This window comes from Mustela nivalis (genome assembly GCF_964662115.1).
Source record: "Mustela nivalis genome assembly, chromosome: 5".
NCBI classification, from domain to species: Eukaryota; Metazoa; Chordata; class Mammalia; order Carnivora; family Mustelidae; genus Mustela; species Mustela nivalis.
Window position 1 is genome coordinate 94,264,323 of NC_139024.1, and position 13,362 is coordinate 94,277,684.

Consider the following 13,362-nt stretch of genomic DNA (forward strand, 5'->3'; position numbering starts at 1 on the left):
TTTTATAGATGTATTTAACAGATTATCAATGTCAAGAGTGACATCACAAGGCCCTCTCTTCCCCAGTGCACCATCTCTTGGCAAATAGAAAGCCTGGTGCTCCCCCACCTCCAACCAACTGAGATCATGCACCATCTCAACTGGGAAGATGCCACCATCTGTCTTACATTTGAGTTCCAATTCCCTCACAGTGCATTTCTTAAGGGAATATTATAAGTCACAGTTAAGTAAGCTTGCACATCTGAGTCCTAAATACTAAACTATGAGTTTGAACAATAAGTATTTAAACACACAGATATTTGAGACACAGTGTCTGTCTTGAAGGACTTCATAAGTTACTTCTGCATAGGTTTTCTTACCAACTGGACTCTACCCATACTTCTAGCTCCACCATACCAGACCACAGGAATATTTAACCTTGCATGTGAAAATGTGTCATACCATTTCTAGTCAATAGAAGTCTCCAAGAATAACAAAACCTGGAATCCATAAGTTCTTTAGAATTTTATACGGTTCACATCATTATTGATTGAACAAGGAAAATTTTAGGGGTTCTGCAGTTACATCATCCTTCTCAAGTTTGAAAGACAGGACTCAACAAGAAAAATGGAATGATCATCTCAAAATACAAATCAGATCCATATGAAAATACAACTAGTATCAGTGACTGAATGTGGGAAGGGGGAGATAGATAATGCATATTTGCTCTGAGTGATCAAAAATGAAGAGAAACGGCATTAAGTTCTGTCACAATTAAAGACTACATTTCAGGCATTGCATGGAGCTCTGTTTAGCTCACAGAGCTATCCATTTTAGTGATTCCTTTATAATAACTAAAGTTTTGATAAAATTTGGCCAATGTTTCCCTAAGCCTCAAATACTGTTTTGATGTATGTAGTATTTTAATTCTGTAATCAAGGAAGTTGAATTCCAGTGATTTTAGGATATTTGTCTATGTTCATAAGGAGATTAAGTGAAAGAATTAGAATTTGAAACCAAATTTGGCTCACTCCAGAGCTATTCACTTAGTTATTTTTCCCCTGTGCTCCTTCATGTATGTCCCCACAGCATTTTTAGACACATGCATATTAAAATAATTTTGCATGGAAATTTTTGCTTTTGATGTTGTTCCTCCCAACAATCCTGAAAAAGTCAAGTCAGTACCATTATAGTTGATAATGTAGTGATAATTACTTTTAATCATTAAGTCATATTTGCTAAAAATCTGTTGCTCAACTGTGAGCTCCATGATAGCACAATGTCTTTTTCATCATTGCATCTGTAGGTCTCGCATAATACTGACCCATAGCAGGCCCTTTGTAAATTAAACTACAATGAATCCTCCAACCTATTTTTTCATCTTCCCTGAGAACATTTTGTCTATTACTTCATATTGATAGTACAAGTGTAATGTGTGTGTGTGTGTGTGGTATATATATATTGTATACATTGTATATTGTGTGTGTGTGTGTGTGTATATATATATTAAGGATCTCAGGTAAACTCTAAGTATAACAATGCATTAAGTGCTTTGAAACTCATGTATATGGAAGTCTAGATTCCATAACATACTTCTATTAAAAGCCATGACATTTTTTTCATAGCAGTTCTATTGACATGACATTTACACACCACTCAATTCATCTTTTGATCTTATGGCACTGGAGCTAAGGAAAAAGAATAGCACCTGAGCACTTGTTAGATCTTACCTCCATTAATTCTCAAAGCATCACTGCAAAGTAATTTGTATCCCTATTTTAAAAGCCAGGAGAGTTTAAAAAGTAACTAATGTGACCATTTAACCAGTAAATAGGACTGGAACTTAACTTTAAGCTTTCTTAGTACCAAATCTTCTCCCCTCAAAGATGCCTATATTGAGAAGGGATCTATCCTAAATAGATCTTATGGAAGCTAAAAAATTGCATTCAATTTCTTATATATTTAAGAGCCCTAATCTTAAGGCCCTACTCTGTACAAATGGCCCCTTAATTCATGAATTCATGAATGCCCGGGACAAAAGCAGTACTGTGAAGTCATTTTTCAGTGCACCAATGGAAAGATCCATTCATGAAGAAGATTTGCATCTCTATAGTAAATTTGGCTAAGAACCAAGGATGATGGGCAGAGAGAACAAATTCATACCCAAGAGACTCTGTTCCAAACATAGCACTAAAAAATTTTTTGCTTTTAAGAGCATAGAGCCCTGGTGATTTTCAATTTTGGCAACTTAGGGAAATTTCATCACCTTCACAGTAAGGGGAGGGACATTTCAGTTTATACAGTTTATACACCATGTTACTAAGGTTTAGTCTCATATATCTTAAAGAATACCAACTAAAAGGAAAACATACGCACTCTTCAATCTTTAATTTTAAATTTTTCTCTCCAGTCATTTCAAAATAAAGAATTATCTCTAATATATGTATGTGTATGTGTATATATATATATATATATATATATATATATGCATGCATATACCCACATACCTATCTAATCCCCTTCTAACTTTCCAAGCGTAAGAAAAATTAAAAAAAAAAAATCCCAAAGCATTAATTTTGAAGTATTCTGGGTATTCTACATAAGGAAATCATATAGACATGGTTAAAATTAATTTATAACCTGAAAATTACATCTTATACAAGCTATGTCCCTTCAGGTCATGTTAGAGTACCTAATGGAATTGGCTCAAATTGGCCTTATTGAGTTCAAAAAGCCTCTGAATTATTGCCCTAGGGAGTAACACAACTGAGACTAGTAATTCCAAACAAAATGCTAGCTTGAATTACTTTTCTATTTTTGAAATACATTCCTTGCACACAACCCAAAAACACTGCTGGCATTTTATAGGCAGGTGAAATATTCTTGGGATCTCATATTGTATAATGAAAGCAATAGGTAATTTTTACTTAAAAGAATTGAATAACTCCAAAATATTTATAACTTAGAGCCATGTTCTTCATAGTATTAGGTGACTGCCAGGTACTGGAAAGTTTGGGATTTTCCCCCACACACCTTAATTCTTGCTAATGCCCAAATTTCCATAAACAAGAATTTATAAATTTAGCCAGATGCTTTGATCTTTATTAGAATGCAAAATCCCCAAGTTTACTTTTAACTTTTGCGGCTCATTTTGTTTTTATTGAAGTTACAGAAGGAAGATTTTGACAAGAGGCAGAGGGAGAAATTGAGGCTATCAACACTAAAGATGTCACCTTGCTATTAAACTGGACCATTACCTCAACAGTCACAAAAGGTTCATCTTAAGTACAGCCTTCACAACATGTATGAGGCCCTGACTGTTTGAATAACACTAAGTGCTGGTAAGACATATTATACCTTCAAGGATTATATTTTATATTTTTTCTATCATTAAGGAAATCATAGTTTAGTTAGGCAGAACACAATTTAAAATAGGAGAAATTCATGTACCAAATGAATTCCCATTTTCTATTTCTTTTCACTTAAATGGTTTAAAAAATAGTCTGAGTCAAAGTATTAGTTTATAATTATTGATGAAATTCCTCAAAGTCTCTAGGATTTACTAAAATTATTCAAGGAATGTAAGTAGGAGTTATCAGAAATTATATCCTAAATGAGCCAATGTCTCCATTACACCAAAACAATCAGTCCATCTCCTTTTTCTAAATATCATTTTATGAAAGTATGAGATGTATCTCTTACATACTAATTAGGCTTTTTGCTTTTAGCCTAGACTATGTAGCTGTATAAACTGAGTCTTTTAGTATTGCTGGTATTTCTTATCAATTAACAGAAATAGATGATTTCACTGTATCATTTAGGTCTAACTTTATTTGTTAGCATTATATTCTATAAGGTTTAGGTTATCTGTTTTATTTTTTTTTAAGATTTTTATTTATTTATTTGACAGAGAGAGATTACAAGTAGGCAGAGAGGCAGGCAGAGAGAGAGAGGAGGAAGCAGGCTCCCTGCTGAGCAGAGCACCCGATGTGGGACTCGATCCCAGGACCCTGAGATCATGACCTGAGCCGAAGGCAGCGGCTTAAGCCACTGAGCCACCCAGGCGCCCCGAGGTTATCTGTTTTAATAGCTGGATTGATTTACTTGTAATTATGTTGAATGGATGGTGAATGAGAGACTCCTGGAGGAAGACACAAGAAAGTAAGTTAGATCTTCATGGTTAGTGCTCATTAGAAATGTATGTGTGGAGTTCCTCACTGAGCTTTGATAGAGGGACATTTCTTAGGAGGTAAGTGAGTTAACAGGAGTTAGGCGCTAAAGGATACTGAGGTCTTATTTAATATCTTAATGCCTTTCTTACTTGAGGGATGGACTCATTGTTCTAGATACTACCATCTATGAAACTATGGCTGAATTCCTCTAAATCAGAATTCTACCCAGGTGGAATGATATAGGTCTCTGATAGCCAGTCCCCCACTGTCCTCCCAGCATGCCCTGTGCACCCTACATGGCATGGAATGTGGAGGCAAGAATACAGTACAAAGAGGGGCACCTGAGTGGCTCAGTGGATCTAGCCTCTGCTTTTGGCTCAGGTCATGATCCCAGGGTCCTGGGATCGAGCCCCACATCCAGCTCCTTGCTCAGCTAAAAGTCTGCTTCTCCCTTTCCCACCCCACCCCCTCACCTCCCCCCCCCCCCAGCTTGTGTTCCCTCTCTTGCTGTGTCTGTCAAATAAATAGAAAAAATCTTAAAAAAAAATATATATATATATATATATATATATATATATATAGTACAAGGAGCCCTTCTACCCAGGAAACAGGGCATGGCTGGAAAAGGGGCTGCCCCTTCACCCCACATACAACTCATGGTTTGTGAGGATCCTGGTGCTAACATTCATACATGACCTGCTTCTGGGTGGGGGTTTCATAGGTAGTAGAATAGTTTTCTCATAATATTGATAGGCAGCCCTTGACACAAGATTTTGAAGGAAGAATCAGAACAAAAAACAAACCTAAAGAAAATAAAAATAAATGAGAACTGCGATCTAAAAAAAAAAAAAAAAAAAAAATTGACCCTTCAAAAGCCCTCTTTTTGATGAAATCCCTCCTCATGACTAAGGTTATAAAAAGTTCTTCTAAAGTGTCAGAGCATCCAATGCTAATCTCAAGCTATTCCATAATTATGAAACTGAAATACTTATTACTAAGGCTATTTTTCAGTTTTAATGCTTTTTTTGTGTTTTCTAATTTAATCTCATTGATTTTTCATGACCTTGAGCCATTTCCACCTTTAAAACTGCTCATCTAAGCTGCTCTCCCATGACTGGTTTTATACCTTTATACCTTGAATCTTTGTCCCTTTAGTAAGTGGCAAAAGATTTTATAAAAACAGCTAACTTCATTGTATGATGAATATGGGTAGGATTTTTGGAAAATTTATCTATGATGTTGACATTTCTAACGATGCCAAGTTTTCAGACTAAAGACTTCATTGGCAGAGATCTTCTGAGGAAAAGTAGATTCCAGTCAAGACTTCATTATGATTCTCTCACCCCCTGTACTTTTAGAATATTCCTGCTCCTTCTCCAGCAGAGTTACTGATTTTCCACCTTAGTTTAGCGCTCTAAAAGTTTGGCACTTTACTAAATACAAATTTCATTTACTTTGTGGGTCCGTCTGTCCAACACGGCAAAAACAAACAAAAACATCTTTTTTCAAGTTCTAATATGAAAATGAGCCACAAACAACAGATTAGGTTTGAAGTGTGTAGTCATGTATCCTGTGTACAAAGATGGATTCCTCTGAGAGTTTCTGAGCCATTCAATGTTCTGGTTAATCTTCTAAGTGTGCATAGTTATTTAAAAAAAAAATGAGATAGAAGTCTGTACATGTATTTCTATTCTGCCTAGTTTTGCTGCACAGCTAATTTTGGAAGATCATGCCACATTATCAATTACTAAGACAACTGTATTGTTTACATTTAAATATTAGAATTTATAACAAAGCAGATATGAGGTTTACAGAGGTAAGGTAAATATTAAGTTCATAGAATATAGAGATTTAAAGTTGGGAGGAAGGAATCTTTTTAGGATGTAGTTTCTAAAAAACAAAGTTACTTTCTATATAAAGTTGGTCATATTTCCATATAGATTCTCTAAATCCTCTAACCGAAGATCATTCTTGCTCAATCTGTATTTCATAAGCAAGGATGAGATGTCTTATACTGCCTCCCACTGTGCTACAGAATGTACAAAAGCAGCAGCATATTTAATTCAGGCTGCTGTGCTCTAGAACAGACAAAGCCAATCTGGAATATAGTCAAAGATGTTAACAATACAAGAAATAAAGCTTTCATTTTCTGAGCATCCATTTAGAGAGCTAAGGGCTTTCACTTAAAGGGGTTGGTTAAATACATACCCAGTGAAAAAGATAATGAAACATTTTAAAGGATGTTTTTAGAGAAGAGAGAGAGAGAAAAAAAAAAGTAGAATTCATCTGTCTGGCCTATGGGCTAGAGTTAGGCTAGAAATGGGGATATTCTAGTTAGCAATATTTTAACTTCACATTAAGGAATTTAAAAATTTTGCAGTACCAGAATGAGCTACCTCTGCAAGAACTTAATTGCCCCGAGCATAAATAGATTTAAAAATAGAAGTAGTAAGCAGTGATTCTATAGAGAATGTTAAGTACAGGGTGACTTCTAGGATGCCGGTAATCTTTGACTGAAAGAATATTGAATCCAATAGTAGGACCCTTATCTTTAAGTTATGTAAGAAGTTAACAGACTAATACAATCAACTCATTTGATGAGGGAACAGAAGGCTAGCTGAGGACAAAGCAGAAGTTGGCAACCTACACCACCTCTCCTTCTGACATTCCTCAGGCACTGCTGGCTACCCTAAAGGAAAAACAGTTAACTTGTGGAGATCACAAGACTGCAAGACCTGAGTCTCCCTCAGATCACAAATGTCTAGAGATTTACAAGGAAGAAGCCTTATCAATAGCCTAACTTCCAGAGATCTGTAACTCAGTTTCTGAAGCCCTAACATCGCCCTCCCTCCATAAAATTGCAGGAGGCTGAGGCAGAGGGAAATGTAAGTAAAGCTGGATTTCTTTTAAATCTGCAGTCCATTGGTAACCTGTGATAGGAGGCATGTAACCTTCGCCCAGGAAGATCCCAGCTATCTTAAGGTTAATACTTTACTAGAGGGAAAAACAACCTTAACAAGGGCAAGGCCTCTAGTTTCTGGTAGGTCCTTTTTCGCATATGAAAGTTCTTTTGGAACCTTTTTCCTGACCTCCCCCAGCCCCATAGTTTATAATCTGCCACCCCTCACAACCCTGGGGCAGCAATCCTTTCTGTCCACCTGTCCTAACCCCTGTGCTTTAATAAAAATCTCATTTTTGCACCAGGTACCTCTTAAGAATTCTTTCTTGGTCATTGGCTCCAAACCTCACTTATACTGTAAAACCTCTTCATACTAAAGGACAACTTAAGTTTACATTCATTGTGACACACTTAACAGATTGCAGAGATTATAGACATGTTTTTGATCTGTGGAATTTAAGAGATACACAATTTGAGCAAGGAGAGGAAAAAGAAAGAGGCAAACCAAGAAACAGACTCTTAACTATAGAGAACAAACTGATGGATACCAAAGGGGAGGGGTGTGTGTGTGTGTGGCGGGGGTGATGGGTGAAATAGGGGATGGAGACTAAGGGGTATACTTGTGATTAGCACTGGGTGTCGTAAGGAAGTGTTGAATCATTATATTGTAAACCTGAAATGAATATTACACTGTGTGTTAACTAGAATTTAAAACTTCAAGAAATGACAGCCATGCTAAAGCATAAAATTGTCATAAACAGCTTGTTCTAATTTTCTAGGGATCACTGATGGGATGGTACAAACAAAATGCCCTGAATAGAAGTGCTACTCCCTTCTCCTTAGTATATTCAGTTCCTAGGGCTACTTTAACAAATTACAACAAAAATGGTAACTTAAATTTATTCCCCCAGTTCTGTAGGCTAGAAGTTTGAAATCAAAGTGTCTTCAGTGAAATCAAAGTCTTCCTATGATGACTCCAGGGAAAAATCCTTCCTGGCCTCTTCCTAGCTTCTGGTAGCTCCAGGCAATCCTTGCTGTCCCTTTGTTTGTAGCTGCATAACCCTATTCTCCACTCTTATCTACACATGACCCCAGCTGTGTGTGGGTGTGTTTCTAAATATTCCTTCCCTTAATAAAGGCACAGCTATTGAATTTAGAGCTCAGTCTAAATCTAGGAGGATTTTCTCCCCTAATTACTTCTGCAAAGACCTTATTTTTATAGCAGCCAGTCTTGAGTTTCCAAGCAAACGTTCATGGGGGGGCAGGACACTAGACTTCCAGACCTCAGAGACCACTGAGAGGTAGGCAGGTCTGCAATTTGATTTTATGAAATGAACCATGGTTCTATTTTTTTTTTTAAGGTTTTATTTGAGAGAGAGAGAGAGAGAGAGAGAGAACATGAGAGGAGAGAGGTCAGGGGAGAAGCAGACTACTTGGTGAGCAGTGTAAGGACTTATTTAGAAACCGTCCCTGCTCCCCTTCGCCCAGGGGATTTACTTGGAGACCAGTCCCAGCAACCAGCTTCAGGTAACAAAGCCCAAATAAAAAGGTGGGTCAGGCCAGGTGGAGACATCAATCAGTGGGGGGGACACATACTGTCTCCCTGGTTACCAAGGAGTATGGGCTCCGCCCTTTGGGAGCCTTTTGGGCACCAATCCCAATCAAGGTAATAGGCTGGTTCAAATGTCTACTAGGGTAAATTGTAACTCAATTGGTCACCTAGCATCACTGTGGAGTTTCCTGTGTCTGTTACAATCTCATTGGTCCCCTGTGCACGGCCAGGCCCGTCTGCATGGCCTTTGCCCTTAAAAGCTAGTCTGTGAAACAGAGAATCATTGCCCTCTCTTGTAAGAGGTGCAGCTCCGAACGTTGGGTTATATTCTTGATGCTTGGCACGAAATAAAGCTTTGCTTGACCTTCTCTTTATATCAGTCTTGTTCCTTTAATCACGGACCCATTATTGGGGCATAACAAGCAGAAAGCCTGATGTGGGCTGAGGTCCCAGGACTCCAGGATCATGACCTGAGCCAAAGGCAGTTGCTTAACCAACTGAGCCACCCAGGCACCCCCATAGTTCTATTCTCAAGGTTTTAGTGGTATTGTAAACTGTGGAACCACTTCAGGCAATATAAAAAGTCTGAGGTTGTAAATTGAATTAAATCAATTTCAGTCTCACAGTAATCTCTTGTTGCATTGTTAGGAAATCCCTTGATCAGAGGGGGTGGTAAAATCATTTACATAAGGTTCATAGTTAGATATAAATCCCACATAAGCAGCACTGGGTATAAAGCTTGGCTCATGATTTAGTGCTCTGGTAAATAGTTATTTCTCCTTCACTGCTTCCAGATCATAAGGGACAAAAATTTTAAAGACCAGCACGGGATAAATACACATTTACTGCAAACATCCTAAAGCATACATGACTTGTTAGAGTGGGACTCAAGTAAAAGTGGGCCATGAGCAAAAGAATTTTAAATGAGAGTGGATTGAAAAATAAATACTAGTAGCCACCTAGTTATCAGGTGGCTACTAAGTGCCACCTGATTGCCATGCCACTGAGGGTGAAAAGAATTTTCAGAATGCAAAAAGCAGCAATGAAATCATCATCATCTTCACTGTCACAACAGTGTTACACTGTTACTTCACTGATTATAACATCCTCTCAACCCACACACAGCTGTCTGGTATTCCCTGTCCTGTCTGGACAAAGACTGTTTTTCCCTCTTTTTTTTTTCACTGCGTTTCCCAATGTACCATATCTAAAGACAAACTCTCTAGATAAAGTAAGTCTACCGTTCCTCTTTCCACGCTCACTTAGGTCCAAGAGAGAAGCTGTCTGGTTATTCATTGGGTAAACCTAGACAGTTTCTATAGGAGGCCCACCTTAAAAATATAAACTTCTGGGCACTCCTGGGATTGTCTCCTTGCCTGAACCTCCGATGGTTCAAGAATATTCTACGTAATCCCAGTAACTGAGATATGCACAGTACATAAACTGTTAAAGTTGCTTTGTAAAATGTTAGTATCTCTGAGTCACTCAGAGGCAAAAAAAAGGAAATATTAGTGTAGACTCTGTCCTGGGGATATAACCTCATTAGTAGTGGGTCAGGACTCCAGTGTCACCCTGGAGAAAGTGAATTACTATCTGTGTCTGGAGGCCAGGGTGGGGTTAGCAGGGGATACTTTATTATGTTAATGGAGCCAATACTAGAAACCAGACCTGAGATTTCAACTCTGCCTTAGATTTAGGTGTTGGCTTTACAGGACTTTAAGTTGCTTCTTATATCTAGCAGAATTGTAGAAATGGAGGATGTGTGTTAAAGAATGTGATTAACTATAGACCTAACTTGGATGTTTAAAAAAGGCAATGGGTATAATGTAACAGTAGAGCTGAGATTTGAACATATGTTGTCTCCAAATTCCATATTCATCCCTTTCTATGCATTGTCTCGAGAAATAACCATGAACATCCTGCAAGGAGTAATGACACATTGGTAAATGGTTATACTTGTTTAATTCAACAGAACTCCCACAGACTTAGATATAAAGCAGTTGGTATTTCTTTTTTCCCCTTAGAAATGGATGGTTGGTAGGTTCCTTACATTCTTCTATAATATGCTGGGAAATGTCAGCAAAAACGACTATTTGGAACCCTTTTTATTTGCTTTATGACATTAAAATAAAACCTTGTATATATGTTCATTTGATTTTAGAGTATTGGGTTTTGTGTTAATGCAATAAAATATTAAATGAAGTAATTGTCAGACCATAATCTCTGCTGATAACATTTAGAAAAGCAGCTGCACTTGAAAAATTTTAGTAAGTTCCTGTAAAACACATAAGTTTCAAAACTATACTAAGATATTACAAATGTAACATCTGGCCCATAATGAATTCAAATACTAAATGCTTAGATTGTGGTTCCTTTAGTTTATAGAGACACAACTGAATAGACTACCAGTTGTGCAAAGGAGTAAATTACAGAAAATTTACATTCCAAACTGATTTTCATTTGAAATATATATCCACCAACTTTCTAAGAGAAAAGTAGACAACATGCCCCCCAATATCTCAGCCTGGCAGAGACTGTTAACCTTCTGTCCCATGGTTCCTACACTCCTTACCCATAACAGGATTTTCTTCATATTTGTTTATTGCTATCATTAATCCCAGCTGTTTTATTTGCAGACTCCTATTAGTTTGGCAATATAAAAATATAAGTGGTACTCTTCCAGGCTCCAGGATTGTGACAATAAATACTGATGGATCACAGGAAAGATGACTAACATGGGAAGCTTGATGCCCACCTGAACTCTAATGGATTTAGGAATTTATTGTAACCCTGTGATAAGCCTCTGGAGGAATACATAACACATAAGTAGCAGGGTGTCTGGGTAGCAGAGGGCCAATGAAAACTTAGAGCAAGAGAACGCTTTGTCAGGACCTTTTCTCTCTCCACATTGTTTGGGTAGATCTTTGTCCACTTTGACTATGCTGGGGTGGGGCTGACAGCCAGCAAGCAATGACAGGGCCATATGGGGCAAGCAGTTGCCCAACTATGACAAGAAGGAGACACTACATTGCTGGCAGATGATGGATGGACCCCCAAGCATTCGTTCTGCCCTGTAAGCCCACACCAGTCCTTCTCAAACTCTTCCAAATAACTGAGGAGAAGGAAACACTTAAACTTCTTTTATGAGGTCAGCATTATCCAGATAATAAACCTAAGTAAAGACCTCACAAGAAAACAAGTCAATATCCCTGAACACAAAAATTCACAACAAGAGACTAGCAAACTGAATTCAACAGGACATGAAAAATACACCATGACCTAGTGGGATTTATGCTTGGGATGGAAACACAACTCAGCATAGGCAACTCAGTAAATGTTATATAGCGCAGGAACAGAAATAATAAAGTCATGACTTTCTCAATCGAGAAAAAGCAGAAAATGGTTTGAAACACAACATTGCTTCATAAGAGGGGGTCAAAAAATTTGGTATTGAAGAAACCTACCTCAGCATAATAAAGGCCACATATGACAAACTCAAAGCCAATGTCATTTCAACAGGGAAAAGCTGAAAGCTCTTCCCTTCATCAAGAGAATGAGAACATAAACTATAAACCAGGAGAAAATATTTGGAAAGAACACATCTGATAAGGGTGTGTTATCAGAAAAATAGAACACCTAAAATGAAACACTAAGCAAACAACCCAATTAAAACTTGGGCCAAAGACCTCAATAGATACCTTCCCAAAGATATTCATAGGGGAAAACTAGTGTCTGAAAAGATGCTTCACATTCTATGTCACCAGGGAAATGCAAGTCAAGACAGTGATGTATAACAATATACCTATTCGAATAGCCAGAATTCAGAACACGGGTGTCACCAGATACCAGCAAGGATATGGAGTAATGAGAATTCTCATGCATTGCTGATGGAAATGACAAATCCTATGGGCACTTGGTAATGCCATTTGCAAATTTCTTACAAAACTAAACATACCCTTATTCTACCCATGGGAGCTGCAAAGTTAGGTCCACCCAAAATCCTGCAATCCTGTTATAGCTTTCTTTCGAAGGAATGATTTCCTTCAGTAGGTTAAGGGATAAATTGTTAAACCTAAAAGAGAAGATTATTCAGTATTAAAAAGAAATGAGCTATCAAGCCACAGAAAGACATAGGGAAATCATAAATGTCTGTATCCAAATCAAAGAAGCTGATCTGAAATGACTACATACAATCTGAATCCAACTATCTGACATTCTGAAAAAAGGCAGAACCATGGACACCATAAAAAGATCAGTGGTGGCTAGGAGTTGAGGATGAAGGGGAAGGCGAATGGATAGGGGGAGTATAAAGGATTTTTAGGGCAGTGAAAATACAGTGTATGCTATGTCAATATAATACACACAGGATGTCCCTCCCATGAATCACCCTGACATTGGAACCTCCCTCTCTTCACTTGTCTTTATTGTTTTGTTCCATTTTGCTCCAATTTACCAAGAGGAATGACATTTTCATTTTTAAGATTTTGTTTACTTATTTGACAGATCACAAGCAGGCAGAAAGGCAGGCAGAGAGAGAGAGAGAGAGAAGCAGGCTCCCTGCTGAGCAGAGAGCCCAACTTGGGGCTCAATCCCAGGATCCTGACCTGAGCCGAAGGCAGAGGCTTTAACCCACTGAGCCACCCAGGTGCCCCGTGGACTGACATTCTTATAACGTTGCTATTCCATGAGCAATTTTTATGTGTCCTAAATAAGAAAAATGCATTTGCTAGAAAAATTCAGTCCCTGTTTGAAACAAAGGT